A 13,752-nucleotide genomic window follows, 5' to 3' on the forward strand; every position below is an offset into this window, starting at 1 on the left:
AAATTCAGCTTTGGACTCTAAAAATGAGATTTGTAAAGTGAAATGGAGCCTTTGGACCCTAAAAATGAGGGTTTGGGCCATAAAAAGGCAATTCTGAACTCTAGACTCAGAGCTGTGGACCCTAAAAATGAAGCTTTGAGCCCCAAAAGAGGGGTTTGGACCATCAAAATGAGGGTTTGGGCTATAAAAAGGCAATTCTGAAGTCTAGAATCCAAGCTGTGGACCCTAAAAATGAAGCTTGGAGCCCCAAAAGAGGGGATTACACCCTAAAAATGAGGGTTTGTGCCATAAAAAAGGCAATTCTGAACTCTAGACTCAAAGCTGTGGACCCTAAAAATGAAGCTTTGACCCCAAAAGAGCGGTTTGGACCCTAAAAATGAGGGTTTAGAAACTCAGTATATGGTTTGGACCCTAAAAAGAACCGGCTGGATCCTAAAACTGAGCCTTTGGAGCCTGAAAATCAGACTTTAGAAACTGAAAATGCAGTTTTGGACTCTAAAAATGAGATTTTGTAAACTGAAATGGAGCCTTTGCACCCTAAAAATGAGGGTTTGGGCCATAAAAAAGGCAATTCTGAAGTCTAGAATCAAAGCTGTGGACCCTAAAAATGAAGCTTGGAGCCCCAAAAGACAGGATTACACCCTAAAAATGAGGGTTTGGGCCATAAAAAGGCAATTCTGAAGTCTAGAATCAAAGCTGTGGACCCTAAAAGTGGAGCTTTGAGCCCCAAAAGAGGGGTTTACACTACAAAAATGAGGGTTTGGGCCATAAAAAGGCAATTCTGAACTCCAGAATCAAAGCTGTGGACCCTAAAAATGAAGCTTTGAGCCCCAAAAGAGGGGTTTGGACCCTAAAAATGAGGGTTTGGGCCATAAAAAGGCAATTCTGAAGTCTAGAATCCAACCTGTGGACCCTAAAAATGAAGGTTTGGAAACTCAGTATATGGCTTTTACCCTAAAAACGACTGGCTGGATCCTAAAACTGAGCCTTTGGAGCCTGAAAATCAGACTTCAGAAACTAAATATGCAGCTTTGGACTCTAAAAATGAGATTTGTAAAGTGAAATGGAGCCTTTGGACCCTAAAAATGAGGGTTTGGGCCATAAAAAGGCAATTCTGAAGTCTAGAATCCAAGCTCTGGATCCTAAAAATGAAGCTTTGAGCCCCAAAAGAGGGGTTTGGACCATCAAAATGAAGGCTTGAGCCATAAAAAGGCAATTCTGAAGTCTAGAATCCAAGCTGTGGACCCTAAAAATGAAGCTTTGAGCCGCAAAAGAGGGGGTTGGACCCTAAAAATGAGGGTTTGGGCCATAAAAAGGCAATTCTGAAGTCTAGAATCCAAGCTGTGGACCCTAAAAATGAAGCTTTGAGCCCCAAAAGAGGGGTTGGACCCTAAAAATGAGGGTTTGGAAACTCAGTATATGGCTTGGACCCTAATAACGACTGGCTGGATCCTAAAACTGAGCCTTTGGAGCCTGAAAATCAGACTTCAGAAACTAAAAATGCAGCTTTGGACTCTAAAAATGAGACTTTGTAAACTGAAATGGAGCCTTTGGACCTTAAAAATGAGGGTTTGGACCATAAAAAGGCAATTCTGAAGTCTAGAATCCAAGCTGTGGACCCTGAAAATGAAGCTTTGAGCCCCAAAAGAGGGGATTACACCCTAAAAATGAGGGTTTGGGCCATAAAAAAGGCAATTCTGAAGTCTAGAATCAAAGCTGTGGACCCTAAAAATGAAGCTTGGAGCCCCAAAAGAGGGGTTTGGACCCTGAAAATGAGGGTTTGGGCCATAAAAAGGCAATTCTGAACTCCAGACTCAAAGCTGTGGACCCTAAAAGTGGAGCTTTGAGCCCCAAAAGAGGGGTTTACACCACAAAAATGAGGGTTTTGGCCATAAAAAGGCAGTTTTGAACTCTAAAATCAAAGGTGTGTACCCTAAAAATGAAGCTTTGAGCCCCGAAAGAAGGGTTTACACCCTCAAAATGAGGGTTTGGGCCATAAAAAGGCAGTTCTGAACTCTAAACTCAAACCTGTGGACTGTAATAATCAAGCTGTGAGCCCGAAAAGAGGTGTTTGGACCCTAAAAATGAGGGTTTGGGCCATAAAAAGGCAATTCTGAACTCCAGACTTAAAGCTGTGGACCCTAGAAGTGGAGCTTTGAGCCCCAAAAGAGGGGTTTACACCACAAAAATGACGGTTTTGGCCGTAAAAAGGCAGTTTTGAACTCTAAAATCAAAGGTGTGTACCCTAAAAATGAAGCTTTGAGCCCCGAAAGAAGGGTTTACACCCTCAAAATGAGGGTTTGGGCCATAAAAAGGCAGTTCTGAACTCTAGACTCAAAGCTGTGGACCCTAAAAATGAAGCTTTGAGCCCTAAAAGAGGGGTTTGGACGCTAAAAATGAGGGTTTGGGCCATAAAAAGGCAATTCTGAACTCTAGAATCAAAGCTGTGGACCCTAAAAATGAGGGTTTGGAAACTCAGTTTATGGCTTGGACCCTAAAAACGACTGGCTGGATCCTAAAACTGAGCCTTTGGAGCCTGAAAATCAGACATTAGAAACAAAAAATTCAGCTTTGGACTCTAAAAATGAGATTTGTAAAGTGAAATGGAGCCTTTGGACCCTAAAAATGAGGGTTTGGGCCATAAAAAGGCAATTCTGAACTCTAGACTCAGAGCTGTGGACCCTAAAAATGAAGCTTTGAGCCCCAAAAGAGGGGTTTGGACCATCAAAATGAGGGTTTGGGCTATAAAAAGGCAATTCTGAAGTCTAGAATCAAAGCTGTGGACCCTAAAAATGAAGCTTGGAGCCCCAAAAGACAGGATTACACCCTAAAAATGAGGGTTTGGGCCATAAAAAGGCAATTCTGAAGTCTAGAATCAAAGCTGTGGACCCTAAAAGTGGAGCTTTGAGCCCCAAAAGAGGGGTTTACACTACAAAAATGAGGGTTTGGGCCATAAAAAGGCAATTCTGAACTCCAGAATCAAAGCTGTGGACCCTAAAAATGAAGCTTTGAGCCCCAAAAGAGGGGTTTGGACCCTAAAAATGAGGGTTTGGGCCATAAAAAGGCAATTCTGAAGTCTAGAATCCAACCTGTGGACCCTAAAAATGAAGGTTTGGAAACTCAGTATATGGCTTTTACCCTAAAAACGACTGGCTGGATCCTAAAACTGAGCCTTTGGAGCCTGAAAATCAGACTTCAGAAACTAAATATGCAGCTTTGGACTCTAAAAATGAGATTTGTAAAGTGAAATGGAGCCTTTGGACCCTAAAAATGAGGGTTTGGGCCATAAAAAGGCAATTCTGAAGTCTAGAATCCAAGCTGTGGACCCTAAAAATGAAGCTTTGAGCCGCAAAAGAGGGGGTTGGACCCTAAAAATGAGGGTTTGGGCCATAAAAAGGCAATTCTGAAGTCTAGAATCCAAGCTGTGGACCCTAAAAATGAAGCTTTGAGCCCCAAAAGAGGGGTTGGACCCTAAAAATGAGGGTTTGGAAACTCAGTATATGGCTTGGACCCTAATAACGACTGGCTGGATCCTAAAACTGAGCCTTTGGAGCCTGAAAATCAGACTTCAGAAACTAAAAATGCAGCTTTGGACTCTAAAAATGAGACTTTGTAAACTGAAATGGAGCCTTTGGACCTTAAAAATGAGGGTTTGGACCATAAAAAGGCAATTCTGAAGTCTAGAATCCAAGCTGTGGACCCTGAAAATGAAGCTTTGAGCCCCAAAAGAGGGGATTACACCCTAAAAATGAGGGTTTGGGCCATAAAAAAGGCAATTCTGAAGTCTAGAATCAAAGCTGTGGACCCTAAAAATGAAGCTTGGAGCCCCAAAAGAGGGGTTTGGACCCTGAAAATGAGGGTTTGGGCCATAAAAAGGCAATTCTGAACTCCAGACTCAAAGCTGTGGACCCTAAAAGTGGAGCTTTGAGCCCCAAAAGAGGGGTTTACACCACAAAAATGAGGGTTTTGGCCATAAAAAGGCAGTTTTGAACTCTAAAATCAAAGGTGTGTACCCTAAAAATGAAGCTTTGAGCCCCGAAAGAAGGGTTTACACCCTCAAAATGAGGGTTTGGGCCATAAAAAGGCAGTTCTGAACTCTAAACTCAAACCTGTGGACTGTAATAATCAAGCTGTGAGCCCGAAAAGAGGTGTTTGGACCCTAAAAATGAGGGTTTGGGCCATAAAAAGGCAATTCTGAACTCCAGACTTAAAGCTGTGGACCCTAGAAGTGGAGCTTTGAGCCCCAAAAGAGGGGTTTACACCACAAAAATGACGGTTTTGGCCGTAAAAAGGCAGTTTTGAACTCTAAAATCAAAGGTGTGTACCCTAAAAATGAAGCTTTGAGCCCCGAAAGAAGGGTTTACACCCTCAAAATGAGGGTTTGGGCCATAAAAAGGCAGTTCTGAACTCTAGACTCAAAGCTGTGGACCCTAAAAATGAAGCTTTGAGCCCTAAAAGAGGGGTTTGGACGCTAAAAATGAGGGTTTGGGCCATAAAAAGGCAATTCTGAACTCTAGAATCAAAGCTGTGGACCCTAAAAATGAGGGTTTGGAAACTCAGTTTATGGCTTGGACCCTAAAAACGACTGGCTGGATCCTAAAACTGAGCCTTTGGAGCCTGAAAATCAGACATTAGAAACAAAAAATTCAGCTTTGGACTCTAAAAATGAGATTTGTAAAGTGAAATGGAGCCTTTGGACCCTAAAAATGAGGGTTTGGGCCATAAAAAGGCAATTCTGAACTCTAGACTCAGAGCTGTGGACCCTAAAAATGAAGCTTTGAGCCCCAAAAGAGGGGTTTGGACCATCAAAATGAGGGTTTGGGCTATAAAAAGGCAATTCTGAAGTCTAGAATCCAAGCTGTGGACCCTAAAAATGAAGCTTGGAGCCCCAAAAGAGGGGATTACACCCTAAAAATGAGGGTTTGTGCCATAAAAAAGGCAATTCTGAACTCTAGACTCAAAGCTGTGGACCCTAAAAATGAAGCTTTGACCCCAAAAGAGCGGTTTGGACCCTAAAAATGAGGGTTTAGAAACTCAGTATATGGTTTGGACCCTAAAAAGAACCGGCTGGATCCTAAAACTGAGCCTTTGGAGCCTGAAAATCAGACTTTAGAAACTGAAAATGCAGTTTTGGACTCTAAAAATGAGATTTTGTAAACTGAAATGGAGCCTTTGCACCCTAAAAATGAGGGTTTGGGCCATAAAAAAGGCAATTCTGAAGTCTAGAATCAAAGCTGTGGACCCTAAAAATGAAGCTTGGAGCCCCAAAAGACAGGATTACACCCTAAAAATGAGGGTTTGGGCCATAAAAAGGCAATTCTGAAGTCTAGAATCAAAGCTGTGGACCCTAAAAGTGGAGCTTTGAGCCCCAAAAGAGGGGTTTACACTACAAAAATGAGGGTTTGGGCCATAAAAAGGCAATTCTGAACTCCAGAATCAAAGCTGTGGACCCTAAAAATGAAGCTTTGAGCCCCAAAAGAGGGGTTTGGACCCTAAAAATGAGGGTTTGGGCCATAAAAAGGCAATTCTGAAGTCTAGAATCCAACCTGTGGACCCTAAAAATGAAGGTTTGGAAACTCAGTATATGGCTTTTACCCTAAAAACGACTGGCTGGATCCTAAAACTGAGCCTTTGGAGCCTGAAAATCAGACTTCAGAAACTAAATATGCAGCTTTGGACTCTAAAAATGAGATTTGTAAAGTGAAATGGAGCCTTTGGACCCTAAAAATGAGGGTTTGGGCCATAAAAAGGCAATTCTGAAGTCTAGAATCCAAGCTCTGGATCCTAAAAATGAAGCTTTGAGCCCCAAAAGAGGGGTTTGGACCATCAAAATGAAGGCTTGAGCCATAAAAAGGCAATTCTGAAGTCTAGAATCCAAGCTGTGGACCCTAAAAATGAAGCTTTGAGCCGCAAAAGAGGGGGTTGGACCCTAAAAATGAGGGTTTGGGCCATAAAAAGGCAATTCTGAAGTCTAGAATCCAAGCTGTGGACCCTAAAAATGAAGCTTTGAGCCCCAAAAGAGGGGTTGGACCCTAAAAATGAGGGTTTGGAAACTCAGTATATGGCTTGGACCCTAATAACGACTGGCTGGATCCTAAAACTGAGCCTTTGGAGCCTGAAAATCAGACTTCAGAAACTAAAAATGCAGCTTTGGACTCTAAAAATGAGACTTTGTAAACTGAAATGGAGCCTTTGGACCTTAAAAATGAGGGTTTGGACCATAAAAAGGCAATTCTGAAGTCTAGAATCCAAGCTGTGGACCCTGAAAATGAAGCTTTGAGCCCCAAAAGAGGGGATTACACCCTAAAAATGAGGGTTTGGGCCATAAAAAAGGCAATTCTGAAGTCTAGAATCAAAGCTGTGGACCCTAAAAATGAAGCTTGGAGCCCCAAAAGAGGGGTTTGGACCCTGAAAATGAGGGTTTGGGCCATAAAAAGGCAATTCTGAACTCCAGACTCAAAGCTGTGGACCCTAAAAGTGGAGCTTTGAGCCCCAAAAGAGGGGTTTACACCACAAAAATGAGGGTTTTGGCCATAAAAAGGCAGTTTTGAACTCTAAAATCAAAGGTGTGTACCCTAAAAATGAAGCTTTGAGCCCCGAAAGAAGGGTTTACACCCTCAAAATGAGGGTTTGGGCCATAAAAAGGCAGTTCTGAACTCTAAACTCAAACCTGTGGACTGTAATAATCAAGCTGTGAGCCCGAAAAGAGGTGTTTGGACCCTAAAAATGAGGGTTTGGGCCATAAAAAGGCAATTCTGAACTCCAGACTTAAAGCTGTGGACCCTAGAAGTGGAGCTTTGAGCCCCAAAAGAGGGGTTTACACCACAAAAATGACGGTTTTGGCCGTAAAAAGGCAGTTTTGAACTCTAAAATCAAAGGTGTGTACCCTAAAAATGAAGCTTTGAGCCCCGAAAGAAGGGTTTACACCCTCAAAATGAGGGTTTGGGCCATAAAAAGGCAGTTCTGAACTCTAGACTCAAAGCTGTGGAGCCTAAAAATGAAGCTTTGTGCCCCAAAAGAGGTGTTTGGACGCTAAAAATGAGGGTTTGGGCCATAAAAAGGCAATTCTGAACTCTAGAATCAAAGCTGTGGAGCCTAAAAATGAGGGTTTGGAAACTGAGTTTATGGCTTGGACCCTAAAAACGACTGGCTGGATCCTAAAAGTGAGCCTTTGGAGCCTGAAAATCAGACATTAGAAACAAAAAATTCAGCTTTGGACTCTAAAAATGAGATTTGTAAAGTGAAATGGAGCCTTTGGACCCTAAAAATGAGGGTTTGGGCCATAAAAAGCAATTCTGAAATCTAGACTTAGAGCTGTGGACCCTAAAAATGAAGCTTTGAGCCCCAAAAGAGGGGTTTGGACCATCAAAATGAGGGTTTGGGCCATAAAAAGGCAATTCTGAAGTCTAGAATCCAAGCTGTGGACCCTAAAAATGAAGCTTGGAGCCCCAAAAGAGGGGATTACACCCTAAAACTGAGGGTTTGTGCCATAAAAAAGGCAATTCTGAACTCTAGACTCAAAGCTGTGGACCCTAAAAATGAAGCTTTGACCCCAAAAGAGCGGTTTGGACCCCAAAAATGAGGGTTTAGAAACTCAGTATATGGTTTGGACCCTAAAAAGAACCGGCTGGATCCTAAAACTGAGCCTTTGGAGCCTGAAAATCAGACTTTAGAAACTGAAAATGCAGCTTTGGACTCTAAAAATGAGATTTTGTAAACTGAAATGGAGCCTTTGCACCCTAAAAATGAGGGTTTGGGCCATAAAAAAGGCAATTCTGAAGTCTAGAATCAAAGCTGTGGACCCTAAAAATGAAGCTTGGAGCCCCAAAAGACGGGATTACACCGTAAAAATGAGGGTTTGGGCCATAAAAAAGGCAATTCTGAAGTCTAGAATCAAAGCTGTGGACCCTAAAAATGAAGCTTGGAGCCCCAAAAGAGGGGATTACACCCTAAAAATGAGGGTTTGGGCCATAAAAAGGCAATTCTGAAGTCTAGAATCAAAGCTGTGGACCCTAGAAGTGGAGCTTTGAGCCCCAAAAGAGGGGTTTACACTACAAAAATGAGGGTTTGGGCCACAAAAAGGCAATTCTGAACTCCAGAATCAAAGCTGTGGACCCTAAAAATGAAGCTTTGAGCCCCAAAAGAGGGGTTTGGACCCTAAAAATGAGGGTTTGGGCCATAAAAAGGCAATTCTGAAGTCTAGAATCCAACCTGTGGACCCTAAAAATGAAGGTTTGGAAACTCAGTATATGGCTTTTACCCTAAAAACGACTGGCTGGATCCTAAAACTGAGCCTTTGGAGCCTGAAAATCAGACATTAGAAACAAAAAATGCAGCTTTGGACTCTAAAAATGAGATTTGTAAAGTGAAATGGAGCCTTTGGACCCTAAAAATGAGGGTTTGGGCCATAAAAAGGCAATTCTGAACTCTAGACTCAGAGCTGTGGATCCTAAAAATGAAGCTTTGAGCCCCAAAAGAGGGTTTTGGACCATCAAAATGAAGGCTTGAGCCATAAAAAGGCAATTCTGAAGTCTAGAATCCAAGCTGTGGACCCTGAAAATGAAGCTTGGAGCCCCAAAAGAGGGGATTACACCCTAAAAATGAGGGTTTGGGCCATAAAAAAGGCAATTCTGAAGTCTAGAATCAAAGCTGTGGACCCTAAAAATGAAGCTTGGAGCCCCAAAAGAGGGGTTTGGACGCTAAAAATGAGGGTTTGGGCCATAAAAAGGCAATTCTGAACTCCAGACTCAAAGCTGTGGACCCTAAAAGTGGAGCTTTGAGCCCCAAAAGAGGGGTTTACACCACAAAAATGAGGGTTTTGGCCATAAAAAGGCAGTTTTGAACTCTAAAATCAAAGGTGTGTACCCTAAAAATGAAGCTTTGAGCCCCGAAAGAAGGGTTTACACCCTCAAAATGAGGGTTTGGGCCATAAAAAGGCAGTTCTGAACTCTAGACTCAAACCTGTGGACTGTAATAATCAAGCTGTGAGCCCGAAAAGAGGTGTTTGGACCCTAAAAATGAGGGTTTGGGCCATAAAAAGGCAATTCTGAACTCCAGACTCAAAGCTGTGGACCCTAAAAGTGGAGCTTTGAGCCCCAAAAGAGGGGTTTACACCACAAAAATGACGGTTTTGGCCGTAAAAAGGCAGTTTTGAACTCTAAAATCAAAGCTGTGTACCCTAAAAATGAAGCTTTGAGCCCCGAAAGAAGGGTTTACACCCTCAAAATGAGGGTTTGGGCCATAAAAAGGCAGTTCTGAACTCTAGACTCAAAGCTGTGGACACTAAAAATGAAGCTTTGAGCCCCAAAAGAGGTGTTTGGACCCTAAAAATGAGGGTTTGGGCCATAAAAAGGCAATTCTGAACTCTAGAATCAAAGCTGTGGACCCTAAAAATGAGGGTTTGGAAACTGAGTTTATGGCTTGGACCCTAAAAACGACTGGCTGGATCCTAAAACTGAGCCTTTGGAGCCTGAAAATCAGACATTAGAAACAAAAAATTCAGCTTTGGACTCTAAAAATGAGATTTGTAAAGTGAAATGGAGCCTTTGGACCCTAAAAATGAGGGTTTGGGCCATAAAAAGGCAATTCTGAACTCTAGACTCAGAGCTGTGGATCCTAAAAATGAAGCTTTGAGCCCCAAAAGAGGGTTTTGGACCATCAAAATGAAGGCTTGAGCCATAAAAAGGCAATTCTGAAGTCTAGAATCCAAGCTGTGGACCCTGAAAATGAAGCTTGGAGCCCCAAAAGAGGGGATTACACCCTAAAAATGAGGGTTTGGGCCATAAAAAAGGCAATTCTGAAGTCTAGAATCAAAGCTGTGGACCCTAAAAATGAAGCTTGGAGCCCCAAAAGAGGGGTTTGGACGCTAAAAATGAGGGTTTGGGCCATAAAAAGGCAATTCTGAACTCCAGACTCAAAGCTGTGGACCCTAAAAGTGGAGCTTTGAGCCCCAAAAGAGGGGTTTACACCACAAAAATGAGGGTTTTGGCCATAAAAAGGCAGTTTTGAACTCTAAAATCAAAGGTGTGTACCCTAAAAATGAAGCTTTGAGCCCCGAAAGAAGGGTTTACACCCTCAAAATGAGGGTTTGGGCCATAAAAAGGCAGTTCTGAACTCTAGACTCAAACCTGTGGACTGTAATAATCAAGCTGTGAGCCCGAAAAGAGGTGTTTGGACCCTAAAAATGCGGGTTTGGGCCATAAAAAGGCAATTCTGAACTCCAGACTCAAAGCTGTGGACCCTAAAAGTGGAGCTTTGAGCCCCAAAAGAGGGGTTTACACCACAAAAATGACGGTTTTGGCCATAAAAAGGCAGTTTTGAACTCTAAAATCAAAGCTGTGTACCCTAAAAATGAAGCTTTGAGCCCCGAAAGAAGGGTTTACACCCTCAAAATGAGGGTTTGGGCCATAAAAAGGCAGTTCTGAACTCTAGACTCAAAGCTGTGGACACTAAAAATGAAGCTTTGAGCCCCAAAAGAGGGGTTTGGACCCTAAAAATGAGGGTTTGGGCCATAAAAAGGCAATTCTGAACTCTAGAATCAAAGCTGTGGACCCTAAAAATGAGGGTTTGGAAACTGAGTTTATGGCTTGGACCCTAAAAACGACTGGCTGGATCCTAAAACTGAGCCTTTGGAGCCTGAAAATCAGACATTAGAAACAAAAAATTCAGCTTTGGACTCTAAAAATGAGATTTGTAAAGTGAAATGGAGCCTTTGGACCCTAAAAATGAGGGTTTGGGCCATAAAAAGGCAATTCTGAAATCTAGACTCAGAGCTGTGGATCCTAAAAATGAAGCTTTGAGCCCCAAAAGAGGCGTTTGGTCCATCAAAATGAAGGTTTGGGCCATAAAAAGGCAATTCTGAAGTCTAGAATCCAAGCTGTGGACCCTAAAAATGAAGCTTTGAGCCCCAAAAGAGGGGTTTGGACCCTAAAAATGAGGGTTTGGGTCATAAAAAGACAGTTCTGAACTCTAGATTCAAAGCTGTGGACCCTAAAAGTGGAGCTTTGAGCCCCAAAAGAGGGGTTTACACTACAAAAATGAGGGTTTGGGCCATAAAAAGGCAATTCTGAACTCTAGAATCAAAGCTGTGGACCCTAAAAATGAAGCTTTGAGCCCCAAAAGAGGGGTTTGGACCCTAAAAATGAGGGTTTGGGCCATAAAAAGGCAATTCTGAAGTCTAGAATCCAACCTGTGGACCCTAAAAATGAAGGTTTGGAAACTCAGTATATGGCTTTTACCCTAAAAACGACTGGCTGGATCCTAAAACTGAGCCTTTGGAGCCTGAAAATCAGACATTAGAAATAAAAAATGCAGCTTTGGACTCTAAAAATGAGATTTGTAAAGTGAAATGGAGCCTTTGGACCCTAAAAATGAGGGTTTGGGCCATAAAAAGGCAATTCTGAAATCTAGACTCAGAGCTGTCGATCCTAAAAATGAAGCTTTGAGCCCCAAAAGAGGGTTTTGGACCATCAAAATGAAGGCTTGAGCCATAAAAAGGCAATTCTGAAGTCTAGACTCAAAGCTGTGGACCCTAAAAATGAAGCTTGGAGCCCCAAAAGAGGGGTTGGACCCTATAAATGAGGGTTTGGAAACTCAGTATATGGCTTGGAGCCTAAAAACGACTGGCTTTATCCTAAAACTGAGCCTTTGGAGCCTGAAAATCAGACTTCAGAAACTAAAAATGCAGCTTTGGACTCTAAAAATGAGACTTTGTAAACTGAAATGGAGCCTTTGGACCTTAAAAATGAGGGTTTGCACCATAAAAAAGGCAATTCTGAAGTCTAGAATCCAAGCTGTGGACCCTAAAAATGAGGGTTTGAGCCCCAAAAGAGGGGTTGGACCCTAAAAATGAGGGTTTGGGCCATAAAAAAGGCAATTCTGAACTCCAGACTTAAAGCTGTGGACCCTAGAAGTGGAGCTTTGAGCCCCAAAAGAGGGGTTTACACCACAAAAATGACGGTTTTGGCCGTAAAAAGGCAGTTTTGAACTCTAAAATCAAAGGTGTGTACCCTAAAAATGAAGCTTTGAGCCCCGAAAGAAGGGTTTACACCCTCAAAATGAGGGTTTGGGCCATAAAAAGGCAGTTCTGAACTCTAGACTCAAAGCTGTGGAGCCTAAAAATGAAGCTTTGTGCCCCAAAAGAGGTGTTTGGACGCTAAAAATGAGGGTTTGGGCCATAAAAAGGCAATTCTGAACTCTAGAATCAAAGCTGTGGAGCCTAAAAATGAGGGTTTGGAAACTGAGTTTATGGCTTGGACCCTAAAAACGACTGGCTGGATCCTAAAAGTGAGCCTTTGGAGCCTGAAAATCAGACATTAGAAACAAAAAATTCAGCTTTGGACTCTAAAAATGAGATTTGTAAAGTGAAATGGAGCCTTTGGACCCTAAAAATGAGGGTTTGGGCCATAAAAAGCAATTCTGAAATCTAGACTTAGAGCTGTGGACCCTAAAAATGAAGCTTTGAGCCCCAAAAGAGGGGTTTGGACCATCAAAATGAGGGTTTGGGCCATAAAAAGGCAATTCTGAAGTCTAGAATCCAAGCTGTGGACCCTAAAAATGAAGCTTGGAGCCCCAAAAGAGGGGATTACACCCTAAAACTGAGGGTTTGTGCCATAAAAAAGGCAATTCTGAACTCTAGACTCAAAGCTGTGGACCCTAAAAATGAAGCTTTGACCCCAAAAGAGCGGTTTGGACCCCAAAAATGAGGGTTTAGAAACTCAGTATATGGTTTGGACTCTAAAAAGAACCGGCTGGATCCTAAAACTGAGCCTTTGGAGCCTGAAAATCAGACTTTAGAAACTGAAAATGCAGCTTTGGACTCTAAAAATGAGATTTTGTAAACTGAAATGGAGCCTTTGCACCCTAAAAATGAGGGTTTGGGCCATAAAAAAGGCAATTCTGAAGTCTAGAATCAAAGCTGTGGACCCTAAAAATGAAGCTTGGAGCCCCAAAAGACGGGATTACACCGTAAAAATGAGGGTTTGGGCCATAAAAAAGGCAATTCTGAAGTCTAGAATCAAAGCTGTGGACCCTAAAAATGAAGCTTGGAGCCCCAAAAGAGGGGATTACACCCTAAAAATGAGGGTTTGGGCCATAAAAAGGCAATTCTGAAGTCTAGAATCAAAGCTGTGGACCCTAAAAGTGGAGCTTTGAGCCCCAAAAGAGGGGTTTGGACCCTAAAAATGAGGGTTTGGGCCATAAAAAGGCAATTCTGAACTCTAGAATCAAAGCTGTGGACCCTAAAAATGAGGGTTTGGAAACTGAGTTTATGGCTTGGACCCTAAAAACGACTGGCTGGATCCTAAAACTGAGCCTTTGGAGCCTGAAAATCAGACATTAGAAACAAAAAATTCAGCTTTGGACTCTAAAAATGAGATTTGTAAAGTGAAATGGAGCCTTTGGACCCTAAAAATGAGGGTTTGGGCCATAAAAAGGCAATTCTGAACTCTAGACTCAGAGCTGTGGATCCTAAAAATGAAGCTTTGAGCCCCAAAAGAGGGTTTTGGACCATCAAAATGAAGGCTTGAGCCATAAAAAGGCAATTCTGAAGTCTAGAATCCAAGCTGTGGACCCTGAAAATGAAGCTTGGAGCCCCAAAAGAGGGGATTACACCCTAAAAATGAGGGTTTGGGCCATAAAAAAGGCAATTCTGAAGTCTAGAATCAAAGCTGTGGACCCTAAAAATGAAGCTTGGAGCCCCAAAAGAGGGGTTTGGACGCTAAAAATGAGGGTTTGGGCCATAAAAAGGCAATT

This window comes from Calonectris borealis, unplaced genomic scaffold, assembly GCF_964195595.1.
Source record: "Calonectris borealis unplaced genomic scaffold, bCalBor7.hap1.2 HAP1_SCAFFOLD_72, whole genome shotgun sequence".
NCBI classification, from domain to species: domain Eukaryota; kingdom Metazoa; phylum Chordata; class Aves; order Procellariiformes; family Procellariidae; genus Calonectris; species Calonectris borealis.